The 23,422-nt window shown below is 40.4% G+C and overlaps 1 protein-coding gene and 1 long non-coding RNA gene across 6 annotated transcripts in view; one reads left to right on the top strand and one right to left on the bottom strand.

Moving 5' to 3' along the window:
- The window catches only part of LOC129732524 (inverted formin-2), a 179,183-nt gene that overhangs the window by 126,053 nt on the left and 29,708 nt on the right, over positions 1-23,422 (bottom strand). Inside the window, exon 3 of one of the 5 annotated variants that reach the window (XM_055693473.1) lies at positions 15,653-15,854. The exons of the other annotated variants lie outside the window; for them this stretch is intronic. The gene's annotated coding sequence lies outside the window, so the exon portion shown is untranslated. The remainder of the gene's footprint in view (positions 1-15,652; positions 15,855-23,422) is intronic. 5 annotated transcript variants of the gene reach the window in all.
- On the top strand, positions 5,705-9,240 carry LOC129732531 (uncharacterized). Its single transcript, XR_008729280.1, has 3 exons — positions 5,705-6,072; positions 6,474-7,184; positions 7,245-9,240. It is a non-coding gene; the product is annotated as an uncharacterized LOC129732531 (long non-coding RNA).

Below are 23,422 nucleotides of genomic sequence, written 5' to 3'. Positions count from 1 at the left end.
TATGAACCACCCTATGTCGAATAACTGAACCACCCTATTGAAACATAATGTATTCGATGCTAGTTACAGTGTATATCATCATACAGGCTATTTCGAGAGACTAGCGATCAATTTCATTAAATAAATTTTAAATGTTTTAATCTCCGCCTTCCACAACTGAAAAAAACGAAAAACGACACCAATTCTCGACGTTTCATGCGTTTTTAAGTCATTTGGCATCAAAAAAAAAATCGAAAACCGAAATTTCAAGGGGGGGGGCTTGGCTGATTTTCCGATTTTCAAAAAAACCAAACTTCAATCGCTTTGCGCCACCCCATTTTAAGTCCGATTGAGCTGAAATTTTGCACAGGGTGTTTTTTCGAGCAGGTGAACATTTTGTATAGGGTTTCTTTTTAAATTTTCTGGTCACTTTTTTTCCATGCGATGATTGGCACCCTAATGTGCATCGTCTTGATGATGAAATATTTATTTTGGGTGGTATTCGGTGATTATTGGAAACCGGAAGTCACTATTTTGGATTTTGAAACGTCGGAACACTCATATTAGGTGGTGTTCGGTCATCCTTGCTTGTTTTCCAAAAACCGGAAGTCGTCATATTGGATTTCATAATTATTTCGATTTTCGACCGTTAGCTATCATTTTGATTCCAAAAACAACCATACTTTGTAGTATTTGGTCATTTTCGGTAACCGGAAGTCGCCATCTTGTATTTCTAAACAGCGTCTGGATTTGATCTCTGGTCTCTTGGCATCATCTCGGTTCTGGAATGACTATTTTTGGCTATTTTCCAGCAACCGGAAGTTGCCAGTTCAAATTTTAAAATGGCGTCTGGGAACGATTTTTGGCCTATGTTCTTCATCTCGATTACAGAAATGCCTCATAAAATTATAATTTTGCGGCATTTTGATGGATGTGCAACTAATTTTCCTATCGATTGTTGTAAAAATTAAGGAAATCCGTTGACACAAAGTTAACACTAGGACACAGAAACATCAATGTCACAGAAATATACCACCTATTTAAGAAACCACGTATACAAAATAATACGGTATCGTGTTTGATTTTGGAGTTTACAAATTACAAATTCCTTATTGCTAACACCACCCCCCACCCCCTGCCAATGCCAATGAGAAAGATAAAATTAGGTTATTGAAACAAATACGTTGCCATAGGACCTTTATGTACCGAATGATGTGATAATCTGTCAGGCGGTTTCAAAATTGATATAGGTTGATAACATTCATCCACTTTCTTCTCCTCCTCTTATTGTCGTGAAAGCCTCGAATCATACTCGAAAACACCTGTATATGAGTTTCATGATGAATTTATCAATAATTTACATATAATAATAAATTTGATATACCCCCCTTGACAGCGGTTTTAAAGTTGTAAAAGGGTGACTTGGCTCATCTCCCTTCCCATACTTACTACGTCAATGAGATGTATAAACGTCTCAAATCACAATAACGTTACAAAAGTACGCCTCATATTAAAAATCCTCTGAATTTCAAGTTTCACGGTTATTGTGGAAGACTTTTTCAAGTTTACAGAGTACAAATTTACCCCCTTACCTACAGCTATGAGATAGAACAAAACTAATATTTTAGGATTACTCCCCGTACTCGAAAACCCCTATGCAGAGCCTGACAAAGTCATTTTCAATTGACAATTATCAGGTTATAGTGACGCTTTGACCCGTCGCTTTCAATTGAAAAGCTTTTGTATCATTTTCGAGCACTTCGTGAGTCACATGACACACAGTCGAAAGCTCTTGCTGTGATTCTGACAACTGAAGGGCCTTTAATTGATACAAACGCTTTTCAATTGAAAGCGAAATTATCACTATCACTCTCACATGACGAATCTCAATTGAAAATGGCAATGAGCACTGACGGAGACAGAAGGCTTCCATACAGTATATATATTGGAAGAAGGAAGGAAATATTGATATGCGTAACGTATTTATTGGATGCCATTGCCGTTCTAAGGCGTCATTCATAAATTATGTAAGGACTTTTTTCGAAAATTTCGACCCCCCTCCCCCCATAATAAGGCTTAGTAAGATTTTGCATTAAGACCCCCCCCCCATGAATCTTACGTAAGATTTTTTCTTCAAGAAAAAAATTATTTTCGCAGATGAAACATTTGTTTTACATAAAGCGTAGATGAAAACAAAACAAGTTAATTCAGTTAATATCATGTTAAAGTAACTAAAATTTAAAATCAAGTAGAAATGAAGTAAAGTACATAATTTTTCAGCGACAATGAATTCACTGCTTTGTCAAGGTTCAGCAGTTAGAATCACAGCGAGAAATAATTTACTTAATTTTAATTTTTTTAGTTTTGTTTTTTTCTTAGTTTTTTTTAAATTTTCAATCTTACGTAAGATTTTCTTGAGTCCCCCTCTCTCCCTTCGTAAGCATTCGTAAGAATTTCGGATACCCCCCCCCCATAAACCCTTACGTAATTTGTGGATGACCCCTAACTACGGCCTGCGGTATTAGAAAACTACCATCAAACGACGCGATGTGGTGCTAATTTCAATTGAGACGCTGAAGGAAAGGAAAGAGTCTCTTCCTCCGTTACTCTCTCCGTCGATTGAAATAGTCATTAGTTTCATTTGAAATGATCCGAAAGAAAAAAGAGGGAAAGAGAGAAAGAAGTGATTCGTTGATAGTAGCCGAAAGGAATCAAGGGAAAATGAACTGTTCGAATCGAAATGACATATCAGTTTCATTGTTTTGTTTCAAAAATGTAGAGCCCTGCCCCTATGTACAAATTTTCACGATAATCGGTTCAGTAGTTTTTGAGTCTATAGGGAACAGACAGACAGACATTCGCATTTATAGATCCAGATTCCTTTCTTGTAGAATTGCTCCTGATATAGAAAATTTATCGAGTCGAACATAGCTTACGAAAATCAACAAATCCAGGAATTGCCTTTTGTTGCTATGGAAGCTTTTGATCTGAGCATTCCTTATTGGCTATTTTTCATGGTATTAAAGATCTTCGAAGCAGTACTCAGAAAAACATGAGATATATTCACATCCTCAATTTTCTTCATCTTCAGTTTGAAATTTGAATAAGGTACTCTTCAAATAACGAGCATAGTTACCCTGCTCAGGTTACCATGCGAGACCATCGAACGCAGCAGGCATTTAGCAACAGAAATATCGACTGATGGAGGTGAGTTTCAATGAGAAATTGAATAGACAGAAGATATTACCGAGATTATCAAAAAGATTCGACCGTATTTAATGTAACATGAGCTTCAATGCTAGAAAACTCAAAACATTACCGCCAATACGTCACTTTATTTATCCGAATTGTAAGAATTAATATGAACTCATCCAAACGACTTTTCACCAGCGAAATCCAAATGCATTTCGCCTGAACATTACCGCTGCGAAAGCAAGTGCTTCAGTTTATCAATTAATTTATGGCCACTTGGCCTTATTAGCGATTTTCCACTTATTCGACCGAGAAACAATTGACCAAACAAACAGTCGACACCAAATGTTAATGGCTGATGATGATGATGATGGCACCAGAACGTACATTTATATCTGGGGGCTGAGAATCTGCCTCTCCACTTGAGTGAGAACCGAAATTCCTTTCGATTGTACGTAATTCACGCACGGCCATTAGTTTCGGTTAGTACAGTACGCGGCCACCATGCAGAGGATGCGATAGAGAAAAACAAATCTCCATAAAAATCTGCGCACCACGCCTCCTGCCGTCGAGTTACATCACTGTACAGCGTCGGTCGATAATCTCCCGGTTGGCACTGGTAACCTACATTGTATGCACCGACTACGGTCGGTGCTGTTGCTCGGCCAGCGCCACACTACGCGGATTGGTCACGCTTAATTGCCAATAAAACCTTCCAAGGTCGAGAGCGCGGGCAGCCCAGCAATGCGCGGCACTGGTTCCGAACCGGGTTGAGAGCGGTCGTCAGCCGGCGATGATTATTATTTAGCATTACCGCCATTACACCGTCACCGGGTGCCACCCTCATCTGGCTTAGTGGATTCATGGAAGGTACACACTCACTTAGTAGTTTTTTTTTTTGTTTTGATAACTTTATTACGGTCGATTAGAGTCGAATGAATGGATTACTTCTATACTGCAGCAGAAATCGAAGATCGTGATTTATCTAGGCGCCATCGCAAACGGTACACGAAGACAGGGAACAGAAATGCGAATTATTAAACCTCATATTTATCTTAATTGATTAATGAACGTTCAGCGGGGAGTTCGACCCTGCAAGAGTCGTCCGCCACTCGCGCCGTCCACGGCAAGGTAACCAAGCTCCGGACCCACTACTGGGCATGCTGAAGGTTGGCAGGAATTCGACAATTCGTTGCTGGAATTTATTGAATGATGGATGGGAAAATAATTGATGCTAGGTTTAACTTAACCGTACATCCGACACAGACACAGGCGACAGGCGAAACCGAAGCAATTATTGCGAAACTCCTTGATGTGTGTTCGAAGTTTACTACCGCGATTAAGGGCAATCGGGCGCGCGGGGCAGCAGTGAAACCAAACAATAATTCATCGAAATTACGCTGTAATTTGCTTGTATTTAAGATTTCGGATAAATCATCGTTTACTGTCTCCGTTTAATCTATAAATGCGAGTAGTGACTGAACCACAGCTGTAATAATTATTTATTATTATAGACATCTAGCTGTTACCGAGATGATGGCGTTGAACTTGAACCAAATAAATGTAGGGGGACTTTTCAGTTAAGTGAAACATCTCATATCGAAAAAGTGTTACAAACTCCGAATCTAATGAAGATGGTATAACATCATACTTTTATTAGTTTTCATTCTGAAGTGTTCGAAGCTTGAGACTGTGAACCTTCAAGGTAGATTATTAGAAAGTCTGACTGCTTTTGTCGAAGCTGTTACGTGAATGAAAATGTATCAATCGAACAATCAAAACAGTTATTTCAGAATAGGTGTACAAATAGAACTTGAAAGTTGTGGCTGCCACCGTGCCACAAATTGACTCGTATAGACGACTTACTTCGGACCGTACCGCGCACCGCTGCCACTGTTACCCTTCGTTCCCCTCCTTCCAAAGTGACCGTTGTACCGGCTGGAACTGACCTTAATGAATGTCCTCAATTCCTTATTGGGATAGCGGATACCAATCAGTCAATGATGGTGTGCACACACGATTGTTGCAAAGGATATATCCCTCAGTCAAACGACGACAATAGCAATAACAACAACCACAGAGAGGAGAATTAGCACCGTCTTAACTTCAGCTTCACTACGGCGGCGCGCGGTTATTTACCGCTGAAGTGCGCATCTTGAGCATGAGTTGGTAGAATCCGGCCAGAAGCTGATGGTACTTCAAAAGCTAGATATGGATATGGAAATTTTTCCTCGCAAACAGTTGTTGCTGATTGATCACAGCCCGTTAGTCAAAGCTGGTACTTCCTGGTTCCGAAGATATAATATTTTTTTCTAATCTCGCTTACGGTACCTGCTTTAGAGTTTACAATGTCGTGTACGGTATTTACATTTGGAATTAGCATTTTCAACTGGGTGTAAATTGTATGTTTGTGTCGCATACAAATCGATTGCCATTGAAATGCAGATGATGATGACAAGGCCATCCGTCGAGGTGCTTCACGAGGACGAGAGACACTGAAAACAAGGTTAGTACCGTCAGTCTACCCCCTTGAAGTAAGGTGTGTCACTAGCGGCTTGAAGATCTTTACTGCTTCAATTCGATCGGCCCACCAGAAAGTGTTTCCGGTTAAACCAGATCTAATCTTCCTCGGTAGCCGTTTGCTGCAGAGCTGCGCGACATGATTGAAAGTAGTTTGTGCGGTCCCAAAATACAACATTTGCCAGTGATGTCATGCCCCATCCCCTAGCAGCCGAACCGCACGAGGCGCTTGGCGTCTCGGGAGGAGCTCCAACACGCGTTTGTTCTCGTGGGACTACCCATTCATTCGGGCGAGCCTACGAACGGCGACGACGACAGCGCGTACAACAAGTGGGACCAGCTCTTGAGCGCAAAAAATAAACACACCATTTTTACACCTCAGTGAGTAGGTTGGGGCAGCCGAGATTCAAGTTTCATACTAATAGATCAGTGCGGGTAGGATGATTTCCCCAGGGGACGGCTCTCCCCCGAGGACCGACGCCAAAGTGTTCAAGCCCATTCCGAAGCGCGCGGCACGTCTGAGAGTTACAGTTGCTCTGACGCTGAGGTGCTAAAGCATTAGACCTTGAATGAGGGTTTGTATAGAATATCGATCACCATGTAGAAGTAAGATGACAATTTATGCAGCCCGAGCTGTAGCGTCGAGAGGGTCGAGCTCACAAAGTAAAATCCTTCATAATGATGACATATACTTTTTTTAATACCAAAATTAAAATGACAAACTCCCCGTAACTAATTGTACTTTGAATAATTGGATTTATTTGTATCCCCTCTTCCTATAGCATCCGACGCTACTGAGACAAACTGAGTCTACAAAGTATGAAAAATTAATTTGTTATGTAAGAAGAAAGATCGCGCATTGAATGCACCGAAGCGAGGAAGGAAAAAACGACACAATGGCGGAATAATTGTGGCGCCTAAATATCCGTATAAATTAAGCATCAATAAACTGAAAAAAGTGTGACTAGCAATTAATATAGGCACACCGGCGCACCCTAGACTAGAACCAGCGTTCCTTGGTGGTCGGTCAGAAACTACTACTAAGCACCCAGCTCCTCTCCCATTCTGTATTGAGTTGCATTCGCTTCGGCGTGAAACTCCATCGATCCAAGCGAGCGTGAAGTTCGATCAAAGCAACCAAGTCAGTCAATTAAGCCGTACGGAGTGAATGAAGTGCTGTTTAAATTAGAAGACAATTGAAGCGTTCATCCAAGTCAACCCTGCTGTTGCTGCTGGGACCGTCTCAGGGTGGCGCGTGCCCGTGAGTCGACATCGGAAAGGTCGACCGATTAATTCGTATTTGTTATGCGCATAAAAATTGGGCGCGCCTGATTTATTGCCTGCTTGTTTGCTGCTCGGACGGTGAAGAGCCGGGGGGCGTCGGTTTTTTTTATTGCTGCGACACACAATCTTCGCTTGTTTTACGGGAATCCCTCGATAAGGGGCAGGTGAATTCGATGTGACGATTATTGTGCCCGAAGCAGTTGAAATAGGTAATTGCTTGAATTGTTATTTCTTCTGCTTACATCAAATTGTTACCACGTTGTTTTTAGTTTGTACTAGGACAAAACGCCTCTTCGGGAAGATTCATCGCCATTACATCATCTCTACTCGAACTGTTTTGATTGGTACATTGGCTCAAAAACAGTTGAACATAGCATAGCATAGCATAGCATATTTGATCGCCCGTGTGTTGCCCGCGATTGACCAGAACCAGCTGAAATTGCACAAAAAACCGTCAAAATGGTGCCTAGGAGTCGCAAGCCATTTTCAGTGTACAATTCCTGGTGATTTTTCTTTTCACTGGTCAATAACGTAGCTGGCCACGCCCAATGCAGATCAATAGAGGAAGGGATATCGGGAGTGTTAGTTTAATACTTGTTGCTACTAGAGACCGAGGAATCCTCTGCATCATCCACAAGTATCAAAGGAAGGAATTAGTGTTAGTGGAAAGGAATTGATCTGGATCCATCGAGGTTGATGGTGCGATCTTTTCTACACAAATTCGCGCCCGATATGGATATTTCTCGGTCTCTGCGCAACCGGCCATCAGAAGACGATATAAATAGAACCGCATCACGATCGCTGTATCGGCATATAGAAGAATCGAAGTTTCTAGGTATCATCGGCAACCAATCGTTAACAGTCTGTATCACACCAAACTTCGCGTTTCATCCCATGAACTATTAAAATTTACCTCGAAACGAATGAATTTCGTAAAACGCACCGCACGCCGAACGCAAACTACTGGTACCAGCTCAAAGAACCGTTAGAGCGAGTAAAAAAAACCCACAAGGCACACCCGAGCATTATACGATGTAATGGTCATTGAGCTCCGAAACCGCTGTATTAAGATAGTTACACTGAGCGCTGTCAAAATAACGTGCACGAAACTGAGCTGACCTCCCCGAAGTAAACAATAGCGTGCCCACTGCACTCCGGAAACTCCTAGATAAACAAAACTCACCCGGGCCGATGATGCGTTTCACCGGGGCATTATGGACGACCGCTCCATTTTCTCCTACCGACGCATACGCGACACGACGTTTCGCACAAAAGACACCTACTGAATATAAAAACTGACAAAGTTCCATGCATTCATAGCCCAAAAACTTAAAAAAATGCAAATAAGCATATTAAACAAAAAAAAATTCCAAGTTTATTGTCAAAATGCCAAAATAATTGCAATCAAAGTTCAGTTGTCGTGAACTATTTTCACGCCCAAAACGATTTCAACATTATTAAATAAAAGTTACTTATGTATATCAACATTTGTCCAAAAGCTAGGAAAATCATAAAACAAGAACATAGAACTGAATAAAATGTCAACGCCCTGCCAGGACTCACAATTGTAGACGATGCATCAATCGCATGCCGCATTGTCATGCTCGAATGATAAATTTTGAAACTATATTGTAAAACTGCCAATTTTGACCTGTGAGAGTGCACCGTACAATCTGGTTTGTAAATATAAAAAAAAAACTCCACCCGCAACCGAAAAGCAACCACACTTTGTGCACCCAACAGATGACACATTTACACTTCTGGCAAAGTCCTAAACCCGCTAAAAACCACTACACACAGAGCCTATGCATTCTTAAAATGTTTGATACAAAAACTTATACTCATCTGTTTTATTTTGGTTATGCCTATGCCAGCGAAACAAACGCCGACAAGCACAGCGCAACACTAATCTCTTCGCTCTCTCGCCAGATATTATTGTTCTCTTCGCTCACACCGCCATGCATTCCATTTTCGCATGTTAATAACGAACCGCTAGTTAGCGCGACGCACAAAGTAGGCACTTACACTCACGCAACTTAGCTGGCCTTACAATTTTCAATTGCAATTCGAGGAAAAAATACTATTTTCACGCAAAGAACACTGTGTTTTTCACAAAACCTTCACTTTTCTCACTTAGACAAAGCATCACAGATCACAACTTGACACTTTTTAACAAGTTTGGCCACTTAATTCACCAAAAATTATTAACTCAAACGGATAGCTTTCGGGGCACGTATTATTAGTTGGCCGTGATGCCAGCCTCTCTCATTGGCTCAAAAACAGTTGAACAGTTTAAAATCTAAACAGATAATCACAACTAATGTTTCGTAACCGTTCGCATTGATTACAATTACTTTCAACAGATACTCAAACTGAAAATAAAAATTACTCAGCACTGCACAGCAAAACTTTACGATTTTGATTTTAAAATTTTACTTCTGATGTATGACTTTTTACGTAACAAACCTGTCTTCTAATCAAAAGTTGACGAGGGAAATAAAATGGTTATTTTGAACAAAAATGATGATGTGAAGAATAAAGAGCCTTTCAAAAATTGTTATGTGGGTAGCAACAATCAAGGTATCAAAACTGACAAGCTAATAGTTTCTTTTGACTACGATAACTTTTTCCGAATACCCCGGTGGAAAAAGCCATGAATCATTTGGTTTGTCTCTCTGCGATGTGATAATACTTGGTAAACTAAGGTACGCAGTTCCTTGAAGTTAACAACATAAAACGGTTGCTTAATGCCACATGATCCTCCGTATGGAACGTTTGCTTCTGAGTGATGAAGCAAAGAAAAATGAAATTTGAAATATATGAGTCAATCATAAAAAGTGAATAATGAGTTGGTCAATCTCGAGATAGAACATTTTTACGAAAATAGTTCTGATTTTTTTCCAATTTTCATCAAAAAATTTACGTTCTTAGTCATCAAATTTGTCCCACTGTTAAGTAACGTTTGCAGTAATAAAATGGACAAAAATTGCCGATTTTTCATGGGTTTACCTTTAATCGCACTAACGTAACTACTCATGCATCACCAATCATAGTAACCCATGAGTTAGCAAAAAAAAATTGACAGCACTATCAGTCAAACTCTAACTGTGATGACGAAAAAAGTGAAGCTACTCCGTTCAGAAGTGTGCGTGTTCAAAGAACGGTACCCCGCCGCGTCAAAAACGGACATCGTGCGGCACTTTGTGGACGCTGGGTATGCCCGTTTCGGCATCTACAACATCTTGAGATTATTGGACAACGATCGAAAGAAAGCCCGGTTCAGGGTGGCCAACGACCCTGAGCGATAAGAAACTTCAAAGGATGCTGAAGAGGAAGCCCGAGGGAAAAGTGGCTGAATCGCTGCGTGCACTTGGCCGGGAGGTTGGTGCATGCGGTAAAACAGTGAAAAAGTATCTGGAGAACATGGACATACATGTCAGGAAGCGGCAGTTCCGTCCACTGGTCTCAGAGCTGCATTTTTCCCGGCGAATCGCGACGTGGCAGTGGTGATGGACGACGAGACTATCTCACCCTGGATGGCAACGACTGGCAGGGTACTTCGTATTTTACTTCTCCCACGAAAGAAGTGAGCTCCGAGGTGAAATTTATTTCACACACCAAGTTCCCCAAGAAGATGCTGCTGTGGCTGACAATCAGCGAGAAGGGGATGTCAAAGCCACTCTTCTTTCGCTCCGGGCTGGCCGTGAACGGGGACATTTATAGTACGAAGTACCTGCCAGAAGTGGCGTCGTTCATCAAGAAATACGATAAGGACGAAGACACGGTGTTCTGGCCAGATTTGGCGTCGGCCCACTACTCGAAGCGATCGTTGGAGGAGATGGAGCGGCTGAATATCGATGTGGTACTGAAGTCGGCGAATTCGCCCAACATCCCCCGCAGCAGCTGCGTCCCATCGAGAATTTCTGGACAAACTTGAAGCACAAGATCTATTCCAACAATTTTGTCGCGAAAACGGAGGAGAAATTAATAAAAAAAAAACGAATAAAGAGCTTGAAAACATGCCTACACGCATTACGTAGACACCGGATACGCCCGTTCCGGCATCTACAATATCTTGGCACTATTGGACACCGATCAGAGCATTGAAAGAAAGCCCGGTTCCGGGCGGCCCTGAGCGACAAGAAGCTCCAAAGGATACTGAAGAGGAAGACTGAGGGAAAAGTGGCTACCTCGCTGCGTGCGCTTGGCCTGGAGGTCTGTGCAACCGATCAAACAGTGCTTGGCGAACATGGACATGGATGGCCAATACCCGTTCACTAGTCTCGGAGCTGCAGGCAATGAAGCAGCGACAGTGCCTGAATAAGATGGTTAAATCGATTTTCACGGCAATTCAAGACGTGGCGGTGGTGATGGACGACGAGACCTGTCTCACCCTGGATGGCAACGACTGGTAGGGCACTTTGTATTTTACTTCCACCACGAAAGAAGTAAGCACTAAGGTGAAATTACTATCACACACCAAGTTCCCCATGACTGTGCTGCTGTGGCTGACAATCAGCGAGAAGAGGATGTCAAAGCTGCTCTTCTCTCGCTCCGGACTGGCCGTGAACGGGGGAATTTATAGTACGAAGTAGTCGGTTCACTATTCGAGGCGATCGTTTGAAGAGATGAAACGGCTAAATGTCGATGTGGTACCCAAGGTAGCGAACCCGTCCAACGTTCCCAAGTTGCGTCTCATCGCGGATTTCTGTCAAGCCTGAAGCATAAGCTCTACTTCAACAATTTTGTCGCGAAATTTAAGGAGGAATTGATAAATAAAACGAAAAAAGAATTGAAAAAAACATGCCTACACGCATGTTTTCGTCCGCCATGGCGAATGTTTCGGTTAACTGCCGGAAGGCCGCACGCAAGATCGTAGATTTTTTTTGCAAGTAAGTTAACATAATTACCTTCCATAGTACATTTATGACATAATTACCTTCCATAGGACATTAATTATCTGTCTTAGTTTTTATTTCACCACCATCCGAAAAAAGTCCATTTTTTAACGCATATGTTAGCTCAAAACGATATTTTTAGCCCATTGTAACATCTGTGTAAAGTTTCAGCAGAAATAAAATAATATAATTACCATTAATGGGAAATTTATCCAACTCAATTATCTGTCTTAGTTTTTTTTTTCATCACCATCTGAAAAAAGTCCATTTTTTTACCGCAAACGTTAATGGAGAAGACTCTATGTAGTTGAAATACGTATCTGCGTATTGTGAAAAGTGATAAATGAAAGTGGTGAAAGTGATAGAATTAAAAAGTTAAACAAAATGCAAGTGTAATGTAAACTTGAAATTTTTGACAGCTTCGATATTTTTGATATCCTTTTTTTACATCACATATTACCATTTAGGTTAGGTTGAGGGTCTGGTAAAATGTTTTTTTTTTCTTGTTGGGGCATTGTACCACCGCGGCCAGTACTTAGATCTATTGTGTTTTGTCCTTTTTGCCCTAAACTTTATCTTTCATAGACAACTACTATGCGTTTTAATAGTTACTATCGCGATTGAAGCCATTGTCCCATTGCGGTATTATGTAGCGAATGAAATTCAAAGCATTGTTCGGAGAGCTATCCCATATTCCCAAGGTTCTAGAAGTCCCTTATCAAGAAATTTGCGCCGTTTAGTGAATTTTGCTGGGCATTCGCTTAACAGATGATGAGCAGTTTTTCTCTCTATGCAACTGAAGCGACAATTGTCATTTTCAAGCCTTCCTTTCAATTTTGAATGATTAAATATCATTCTTCAGGGCCTGATATGCCCGCCCCTACTCGATTTCCCATTTTCGAGCTGTCAGTGTAAAAAAAAACCATCTCGAGTGCTGGGCCCTGATTGCGCTCTCATTGCAGTTTTAACCGTATCTAGTCGAATCCAGCTTTTTACGCGCCATAATGGCAAACGCTATAATGCAAAGTTCGTAATAAATTACCCACCCTGTTGACAACTCTGCTTACGGCAGTTTAAAGTCTTCACACAATTTATCAAAAGAAAAATATATCTGGCAACATTTGTGTTGCCAATTTTACAGAAATCGCAAATCTGACGTAAGCAGAGAGGGCCGCATATTACGAACACGCATTACAGCGACCGCCATTATGGTGCATAAAAAGCCGGATAGTCCAAGGCAAAAGATTAAGATGAGCATTCAGGTTTGGTAAAGCGTTGCAAACTACACGGAAAATTTCAAAGATCTATACCAAAAAACGTGACAGAGAGGGGAGAGGGGTCAAAAACAGTTGTTTTTGCGCCACATTGTTAATGGACGTCTTCTAATTGATTTTCATGAAGGTCCGTTTCAATATTACGTAACGCAAATGAGTGGTAATGAAGTAATGTTTTTTTTTCGTGTATTGAGTAAGGGAAACATGTTAGACAAAGGGTTGGAAGTTATTCAAAAATTCAATTTTTATCTTACCTAATTTTTGAATGGACTCTAATATGAATATTTCAATGTTAACGTTAAGGTATTAGTGATTGACTATTTTCGGGTTTACTAGTTTTTTATGAAGTTGAGATCAATGTAGGCGAGAACAAAATCGGATAAATTGGAAACATTAAATCAAAAGAATAATATAAAACAAGAGGATTAGTTAAAAATAAATTTCAAATATTCATCTATTCATTCGAAAATAACAAAGTTTCTTCTATTTATATCTAAATCTATAAATGCGACTGTCTGTTCCCTATAGACTCGAAACCACTTAGGGGTTTTTTAAACTAAATGATTTGTTTCGCTCTGTCTCATAAACGTAGGCAAGCGGGGGTCAACTCGTACTCTGTAAACTTGGAAACGACTCCCACGATAACCGTGCAAATTTAAATACGGAGATTTTATAGTATAAATCGTATTTTTGTGGTGTTACCGCGACATTTGAAATTTTTCGGCATCTCATTGGCGTAGTGAAGATAGGGAGGGGGATGAGCGATGTCACCCTCTGACAATTTTCAAACCGCCGAACCGATCATCATTAACCCGTAAAGTCCCCAGACGGAACTTATTTTTTGAAAATGGTCGTTCTCACCACTGACGCGGCCGATCTGAGAAAACATGGAATATTATTCAAGGGGAATAGTTGCTCTTTGTTTTGTAAAAATGCCACCCCTCTGGACCCCTCCACGTTTCCGTGAGACGCCAATATGTCTGTTTTTTTTCTAATTTTCGAACAATTTGAGCAAATACAGAAAATTTTCATGCGAGAAGAATTTAAATTCCTAATTTTAGATTCAAAGACAAATTTATTTTTACTAAACCGAACTTCATACCAATGACAAATTAATAGTACATATTATTGACTATCGGCCTTCAGACCCACCAAAGCAACGCAGCTCTAGCGACTCAACATCTATGCTAATTCAAACTTAGCGGACGGACTACCGGTGCGTGGAACACCGCACCGAGTGTGGCCTCTTCAATCACCCCTCGCTGCATTCTGTCGCACCGTTGATCAATCAGTGGCGCAACTCCAACGGCACCTTCGGTATGCAAATGAAGCCACGTTCGTTGAATTTGTCCACACTTCCGCTACCGTGATAATCTTTTGTGTTCTTTTTCGAACGCCAACGAAGGAAACTTTCTTCCGTTGGCTGACGCGTTGTTGATAGCCGCGGAGAGTCATGAATCACACAACCGGACCCGCAATGATGAACTCGACTCAAGCAAAGCCTGATAGTTCTGATAAGTATGCAACACCTAGTGTGACCTGGTTGGGCCAGAAGTAGCAGCAGCTAGAAAAGGAAGGGCTGTGAATAGTCTAACGATGACACTCGATGCAGGTGTTAACGGTTATCTAGTTATGCTGTTTTTTAATGCAACACGTCGTTTGGCTCGGCTTGTGAATGAATGTTTCCACGAGTACGATGGCAAGAAGCAGCTGCGAAGCCCACTTATGAATGAGCAAAGCATTTGCATAAGAATCCACGAAGTTCTGATTCATTCAGAAAGCGTGAAGTTCAGCGAAACTCTAGCGTGGGTCAAAAACCTTGAAGAAAGATCGCCTCCAATATGGATCACATTTACATAAATGTGAGTGGGATTGATAGCGAAATAATGGCCGTCGTTTGACGTTTTTTAATATCGTATTTGAAATTACGTTGACATAATGTCTGTACTAATAGGTCCGAATGCGCACACGCACCGATATGGTTATCGTGTTCGATTGTTGTTCCAATGCAACTCACTCTCGAATCGAATGGTCGCAGCTGTCGGTCGAAAAAAGGGTACTTAAAACCACCGGAGATAGCACCGTTGTTGGTTGCCGGACGATCGTAAATCATACCGCATTTATAACCGAGCCGATCAATCTGTAAGCCCATACTGCATACTCATGTATATATGCATATCAGATTACCCCCCAGTAACAAATTTAGCATAACATGTCTAACAACGGTTTTAGGAAACCGAACTGGAAAGTTTCCCTAGTAAACCCGCTCTGGACCAAAATATGCCGGCCCATTGATCTGTGGAATCCCTCTCTCTCTCGGTCTAACATTTAACTCCTTTCGTGAAATAATAACAATTGCCGCAAAGAAAAATATTGCTTCGCGGCCCTACCGCACTCGAGTGCCCTGCCCTAGCAAGCAGCAGCTTTTGTCTTCTCGGCTACTTTATCCGCTTGATGCGAGAACTGCATATGCGTGTATGGTAAATTGATATTAATAATACTTACAGATTATGCCCTATAATAGTCCCTCCTTCTCGCTTCATTGATGTAAGGCTTTTTTTGTGTTGTTTCATTCACCGCTACCATATGCACTTACGGTTCACTTCTGTAATTCAACTCAGCTTTTATAGGGCTCACGCTGTCCGTGTCGTTCTGGCTTGTAAAGCATCAAGCCAATGGGGTAAAACGTTCACTCACCGGTGCTTTACTAAAATTAGACAGGTAAATTTATTGACTAAAATTAGCTGTGGAACTCTACCATAAAAGCGGTGGAAAGTCTGGCAGCTCAACCCAGCTTTCCTCATCGGAAAGGGCGTGAGAGAACTTGTTGAGTGCTTGTTTTTCTTGGCCCGTGGTGGTCTTCTCCGTAAGTGAACTGATCGTTTTCGGTGAAGTGCTCTTGGCACAGCATAGTGGACCACATTAATAACGGAGGGTGGACAAAAATGCGTGCCTTCTTTTATGAGTTCAAGTATTTTTTACGACACACAGGAATATGCTTAATATTTTTAACAATTTTATTTTCTAGAAAGTAGAATTTGCTAAACAAATCCTCGAAAAATGTATGCCATTGATGACCGGTTTCTCTTATTTTTAATTTTTAATTTAAATAGACCCCGAATCGTTGTCCTGGAAAGAAACGTCTATATTTCGGCACATTGTTAACTTTTCGATAAATCGAGTACAGTTTTTTCAGGATCCGTAAAATTCAAAAATCTTGAAGTCCGATAAAATTTTAATTTTATTGTTTCATTTTCGGAATCAATTTGAAACGAGAAATAATGATAGGAAAATTATGAAACTCAATATTTCCGAACCATTTTTTTAACAATAAAAGAAAAAATCTTGAGATATCATTTTGCACCAAATTTATCGAAAATCCAGAAAAAAATCGTCTTTTCGTTTTGTTCCACCCATCATATTCTGCACAGTAGAACTGTCAACTCAATCCGCCATTTTCTTTCACCGTCTATATAAATCATCTGTTTTTTATCGTTCTGCCAATATTCTTCACCTTGCTCTTGATTATCGCCCGATATTTTTCAATTGGACGAAAATCTGGGCAATTTGGTGGGTTGATAGCTTTTTTAGATGAAATCAATTCCATTTTCCTTGTACCTTTCCATGACTTCCCGGACCGTCATGTGATTGGATGAACGGCAAAATCCGCCTCTAGAGGCACTGTTACTTGTACACCTGGCCTTTCATGGTTGATCCGGTGATTGGAACCTTGGTTTTTTTTTGCCACAGCTGCAGATCCGCTGCCACATCAGCAGCTTCCGAGCGAATTTGTCAGCAAACACGAATTTAAACCGCTTGCGCTTGGACATAAAGAATATTTAGTCAAGACTTAGAACGCATAGAACATACCACAGGCCTTCACGCCGATTAATTCGGTGGACAGTGCTGTACGGTGCTAAGAACTTCTTAGCCAAATTGCGCACGGTGATCCCAGGGTTCGTCCGAACTGCTCTGCTGACTTCCAATCGTAGCTGCTTGTCAATCGTCCACTTCTGCGGTTGCTGTGATCAGCACGATCCAGCGTTAGAGTATCATTGAATCGTTTCATCACGCTATTTACGGTTGATTTGTGAAATTTGAGGCACTACGTCAACGTGAGTGCAAACGTCTTTTAGCTTCCATCGTCGAAAACTTGTGATCCACTGACTCGAATTTGATGAAACTTGCAACACTATGTAAACAAACCTTCCTCATCTCTGCGCTGTCATTGGTTTCTCGTAACCTCCATTAGAGGCGCCACAGTAAATAGAAAACTGCGACCAAATATTAGGAGGAATCAAACTTTAGTGACTCGAAATTCCTTTTACACAAGTTTCAAACGGAAAATTCAAAAAAATACAAAAAATAAACTTGATTTTGATCAGCCAACGTCGGATTTGTGAGGTGAATTTCTGAAACAAAAAATTTTTAAATCTTGGATTTGTTTTGTCCTTATAAGGACAATTGTTGTTAAATTTCAAATCATATCTGTGCTACCCCGACAGTGATTTTGCCCGAACAAAGCAAAGCTTTACCGGATACGACATCACTGAACAGGAATGGAACAAACACTATGCGGCGTCAACAAGTTTCAACAGTCATTTTATTCGTAGTGCAAAACGAGAAAACATTCAATCTTCAATCATTTATTTGTTGTCCCTAAAAGGACAACTGTTGTTCAATCTAAAATCGGTATAATGCTGATCGCATCCCTGTGCTACCCCGACAGTGAGGATTAGGGCACTTCGACAGCACAATGGGAAGCTGTTTTCACACTAACAATTGGACGGCCGGTAGATTATGATTGCCATACTGTGAAAGCCTGTGTTTTTGCCAAACAAGTCACCTGCTAGTATAACGATCTGTTTGAGCCTTAAGCAGGCGGTCGCTATCGCCGTTGCTACTAAAGTGGACTGTCCTTTCCACCATCCATCACTAAAATGATTGATTTGTGCAGAAGCAAGCTTTATACCCTTGCAGCCATTTCGAGTGGATTTGTAGCTTCGAAGGTTGTTTTCAAAACAATGAATCAGGCAGTTTTTGAGCATCTGGCAAATGTGACACTGGTCGACAGAAGCGAAAAAAATTGTCCTAGTGAATTGTGATGCCCCAAGCAAGCTCAGAAGTGCATCAAAAGGCCCAATAAAGTTTGACAACTGATTCCAAAACGTCTCAGATGCTTTTGTTTCAAAAATATCTAAACAGTATTATGAAACACTCAAATGTCGCTTGCTTGTTTGCTCACTGGTTAACTTCATTCAAGTCTCTAATGACTTTAAGTACTCCCGTAATTAAGTATCTGACAACTTTAAGCACTTCCGGCTTGGCTAGGACCACCAAAATTCACATAAACCGTTGCTAGCCGAAGCTATAATCTGTCTTTTTTCAGTTTGAAATTTAGGAATTTTTTTACTTTTGTCGACCATGTTTACCTAAGAGCTCAACTGGAAAAAAAATCTAAAAGATTATAGCTTTTTATCTGCTTCTGTGAATGTAGATGCTCCTTCCAAGTCGGAAATACGTAAAATTTTCAGAGACCTCAATGAAGTTTTCCCGTGAGCGTAAAACGTAAAAGCTTCGGAACCGGCAAGCAATTACTCTGCCACTTTTTGATGCACCTCCGAGCTTGCCAGGGTCACAAAATTTCACAAGAATTGTTGAAAAGCTATAAGTTTTCTTTTTTTCAGTTTAAACTCTAGGGCCAAACTTGTACTGACCGGTGTTGTTAATAGAATGAAAAGAATAATTCAAATGTTGTTGTAATATATTTTGAAAATTGCCAAAAATAACTTCAAACTGTGTCCAAATTATCTTTAAATGTACCATTTTTTCTGAAAAAAAAACTCACGGACGATGTAACTCATTGTTTTAACTAGCTTGTTCAGCTCTTCAATAAAATGGCAGAAAAATGCTCTAAGCATATCTCAAAATTACTCAGTAAAGTTTTAAAAATTGAATCACAACTTTTCTATCGATGTTTCTAAGATCTCTCAAAGATATCGCTCAATTTTAAAAATAAGTGGCTGTTTTGGAGAGATCTATTCGAATATGAAATAATTTGAGCTATTTTTCACAAGCTTTAGGCTAATTTGTTCCCAATTTTCAGTCGTTTCGAAGTTATCATTATATTTTGTAACAATTTTTTTTTAATGTTGTTCGTTTAAAGTTTTATTCTAATTCTGTTCCGGTTTGAAAATAAATTATTTTTCTCAGTTTTGTCTTGACATTGCTACGCGAACTTGTGTAAAGATTTAACTGCAAGTTTTCTTTTACATTTACCCAAGTTATTATTCAATTAAAAAACTAGCCCACTGTGCTGCGCACTTCTCTGGAGTGTCCGGTACAGGGTGGAACCTTTCGGCAGACAACTTCCACTAGGCTCAATTTCGGCTCACGGCGGCACCGTTTACAACGGAGGCATAATTATGATTAATACTGTCGATATTTTATATACAATTTCAATCACCTCCGAGCAAATCGGGTAATGAATGGTTGAAAAAAAAAAAAATACGAGAACACCGATGACGACAGACGGTACAAATTGTACCGTGAGAATTTACGACGGGCTGCCTTAGCTGGCAGCGAAGCAAGTGCCATATTGCAAAGCTCGTGTACTTTACATTACGATTCGCATAATCAAGAGAGCGAGTCTCCCATCGTCGGTCGTCGATCGTGTGCGACGAGGGGCGATACAATAGATAGAAAGAGTGCCTCGATAAATTGTTGCTGGAATCGGAATCGGTGCCGATTAGTTTGATGGTTTGATCGTCCACACCTAGAAGATTGCTTGAGAGACGAGCTAGTAGTAATTGGAAAGCAATCATTGTGCGAACCCCTTGCTGCTTCTGCTAGCTGTGACATGGATAGAGAAGCAAAGAACTTATTCGCTTCATAAAAGTCATAAATAATGCTAAAATAATACTTTGCGATGAAAAGTAAAAAAAAACAACAAAACTGAGCGAACAACTAGAATCGAACACGAAAATGCACCATTCGAAGCAGCGTGATCGTGACGACGATCGTTCTTACATCATGGCGTACATGGCTGCCGTTTGGTGAGAATGTAGGCATATTAATGTACGTGCCGTTCACCGCCATTGTAATTTGCCTGGCGCAGAACTGGTGAATTGCTCTCCAACAAAAAGCCGAAGGAGTCTCATTCGGTTGTTTAGATTTTTTCACTTTACTTTATGTTACTTATCCAACTTAAAACCCATTTTTATCACAGTGGAAGAGATAAAGAATAGAATTTACTTTTTATGACATTCATTTGTCGATTCAACGCAAGCATTCACAAATATTTAAAGATGCAAAGCAATTCGTACTCCTGGAACTTGCAATACATGTGCGGAAGTGCTACTTGTATAGATTTAACTATAAAAGACGGATTACAAAATTTCGCGATACATGTCTTGCTGAACGGTAATCAATCCTACCCGTTATTTTCAGTTACAGTTAAACCAAAGTGTATTCTGTTCTTCCACCTGTGAAGAAAAACCCTCCGTGTGAATCTTGAGAACCAGCTTCGAGCGTCGGCCGATTTTGACAATCGGGTTGAACGATCCCGATTGAGTTGAAGCGAATTATAATCGTGATTGTCGGTTTCAACGACTCGCAAAAAATAATGATTTTCAGTTTCTGTCACCACACCAGTCCAGTTAGTCAGGTTTTTTTGAAGTGCCAGTCCACCGGAGTTTGACCCGCCCACACACGCAATAACACTCCGCGAACTTTAGCGCTCTAGACGCGACCGGTTCGGATTCTAAGCCGAGGCAGAGGCGGCAACAGCATGGAAGAAGTAAACGCGGCGCGTTTATTTTGACAAAGCTTCATTTTTAATCTCATCAGCCGTCGTCCTAAAAACCACCACCTTGGGCTGGCTGATGAGTGATTCCGCTGGAACGCCAGTCAACGCCGTCCGCCCGGGGGACGTGGGCGGTCTGGTTTCGAGAGCTTAACGAAAGCACAAACTCGGCCGGCGGCACAGAAACGCACACGATTGATTCCGATTTGGGCTTTCATCGGACAAATCTGACAGGAAACAGCAAACGGTGTGAGGTGTGCTGTCGGTAGTCCATGAAAACTGAAATATTACTGGTTTGATCTGAGATTAACTTCGCCGCTGGTTAAAAAAATCCCACTGATGCAAACTTAATCAAATGTGTATTCTTCTTCGTCAGAGTTGGATCTTGATTGGGCTAATTTTTACCGTATAAAATTAGTTTGTTAATTCAAGAGCACCAGAACTATCAAACCACCTTTCCTTCAAGTTTCCTTCAAGTTTTGCCAAGCGCTGTTGGTATTGATTTAGTTTAAAAACCTCTTCCATTTTTGCGCACAATTTGCAGTCTGAATTTTGAATGGCTTTCGGAACACATTATAGCCTATACACTTTTTGAGTTAGTTGCTTTAACATTTGATTGATTGATTGATGAAATACGAATGACTGTTTTGTATCGTGATTGGATGAGCTAAGGATTATGATAGGGCCGTCTTATTTCTAAGACTTCACCGCTTTGTTTTGCCTATGTGTGGCTTTATTTTGTTCTTTTGAACGTTGAATTGGAATTAAAAGATATTTTGTTTTAAAAACGAAGTTCGTGTTGCTCAGACATGGACATGTAACATCGAGGCATCCAAAATATTTTATGGTTTAATATGGTCAAATACAGTATTAGATATTTTATAAAAATAATTTCGAATAAAAAAGTTGCAGGGTCTGTACCCAAATGTACAAATGCTGGAGTGCCCGCGAATTGACTCTTCAGTACAGGAGTAGCAAATGAATTTTTCAATAATTATTCCTAAACATTTGGCTTCAGTGGATGATTTTATTTCGGTGCTTTCCAGCCGCAGTTTTGAAATACTGTATTTCCTTTTCGAGCAAAAAGAATAATAATAGTTTGGAGGGATTTACATTCAAGCCTGCACAATTGTGCTGTGAGATTTTGCAAAACCAATAACGTCGAAGCCTTCTTCTACTGGGCTTCGAAGAAGGTCGTCGATGGCTGATGACCACAACAAGGATATTGAAATTTCACCTGAAAGGCGTCCTTCAGTAGTTTTTCGTTAGCGATGTGCCGCCGACTTATGAAGTTATTTCGCGACTTATCAGTATGGCATTAATCCTTTTCATTGTGTTGCTGTCTATGCTGAGCTCTTTTATGGATATTTGCATTGAATTTTGAGAGGTATTATCAATTTCTCGGGACGGGTTCGATTCCCGTTCAGGTCGAGGATCTTTTCGAGCTGGAAATTTTCTCGACTCAGCACTGCGGTACGGTGTATCGTTGTTCTTATCCTACAACATGCATAATGTACCAAAAACAATATCGATAACGAATTCTCTTAATCAATCTAGTTGATCGAGACCGCCACTAGCCCTCCAGGCTAGCGTGCGATATTGTTATCAATTTCTCCCTAAATATCAAGAAACGTTGCTCCTTGGCCTGAATGGATTTTTCGATATTTCTCGCTAATATGTGGAACGCAACAGTGGTTGATTTGTTGATTACTAAGGAAATTGAAATTTACTTAAAGGATTTCAAATAAATTGTTTTTATTTGATGATTAGTTTTTATTTGATGATTATTGATTTTAAACCTTGAGGGGAGTGTCTTATCCCGTCTTCAGGCTCTCGATATGCAAATCACTCAAGTTTATCTTTAACTAGGTGGTTTGTAATCTAGTATTTGGCTAACTTTACACATCTCCGAAATATTTAATTGAAATGAAGAGTTGCTTGCCCATCTAGAGTATAACTGGCTGTATTCCAACAATCCCCGGAGATTTATATGGCCCATTTGAATATGATCCTGGCAAGTGATTACACTGGTCAACACAAATGTGGCCCTAAAGCTTAAACTAGAAAAAATTTAGAGATTATAAGTTTTTAGCCATTCCTGTGAACTTTGGTGCTCCCAGCGCCTAACATTTTTTCAGAGACTTAAAAGAGTTTTCTCGTGAACATAACATTAAAGTGACGTACCCGGCAAGTAACTACTATGCGAACTCTCATATAAGCTTAAGCGTTATGGTAATGTCTAGAGGCACCAAAATTCACAGAAATGGTTGAAAAGCTATAACCCTTCTCAGATAGCTGCCTCGAGCTTTAGGACAGCACTTGTTTCGTTTTTGTCAACCAGTGTTATCCATCATAATATTCAGTGTTTTCTGACATTCCGTGGTATCAGTCTTTCTAAGCCTAGCTAAACTTTTGGAATGTGGAAGTACTTTCAATACATTCACACGTTTGCTTTCAACTGTTTCTTTTAG

This window comes from Wyeomyia smithii, chromosome 3, assembly GCF_029784165.1.
Source record: "Wyeomyia smithii strain HCP4-BCI-WySm-NY-G18 chromosome 3, ASM2978416v1, whole genome shotgun sequence".
Lineage (NCBI taxonomy): Eukaryota > Metazoa > Arthropoda > Insecta > Diptera > Culicidae > Wyeomyia > Wyeomyia smithii.
Note: the sequence above shows the minus strand (reverse complement) of the source record. Positions and strands in the feature narration are given on the sequence as shown.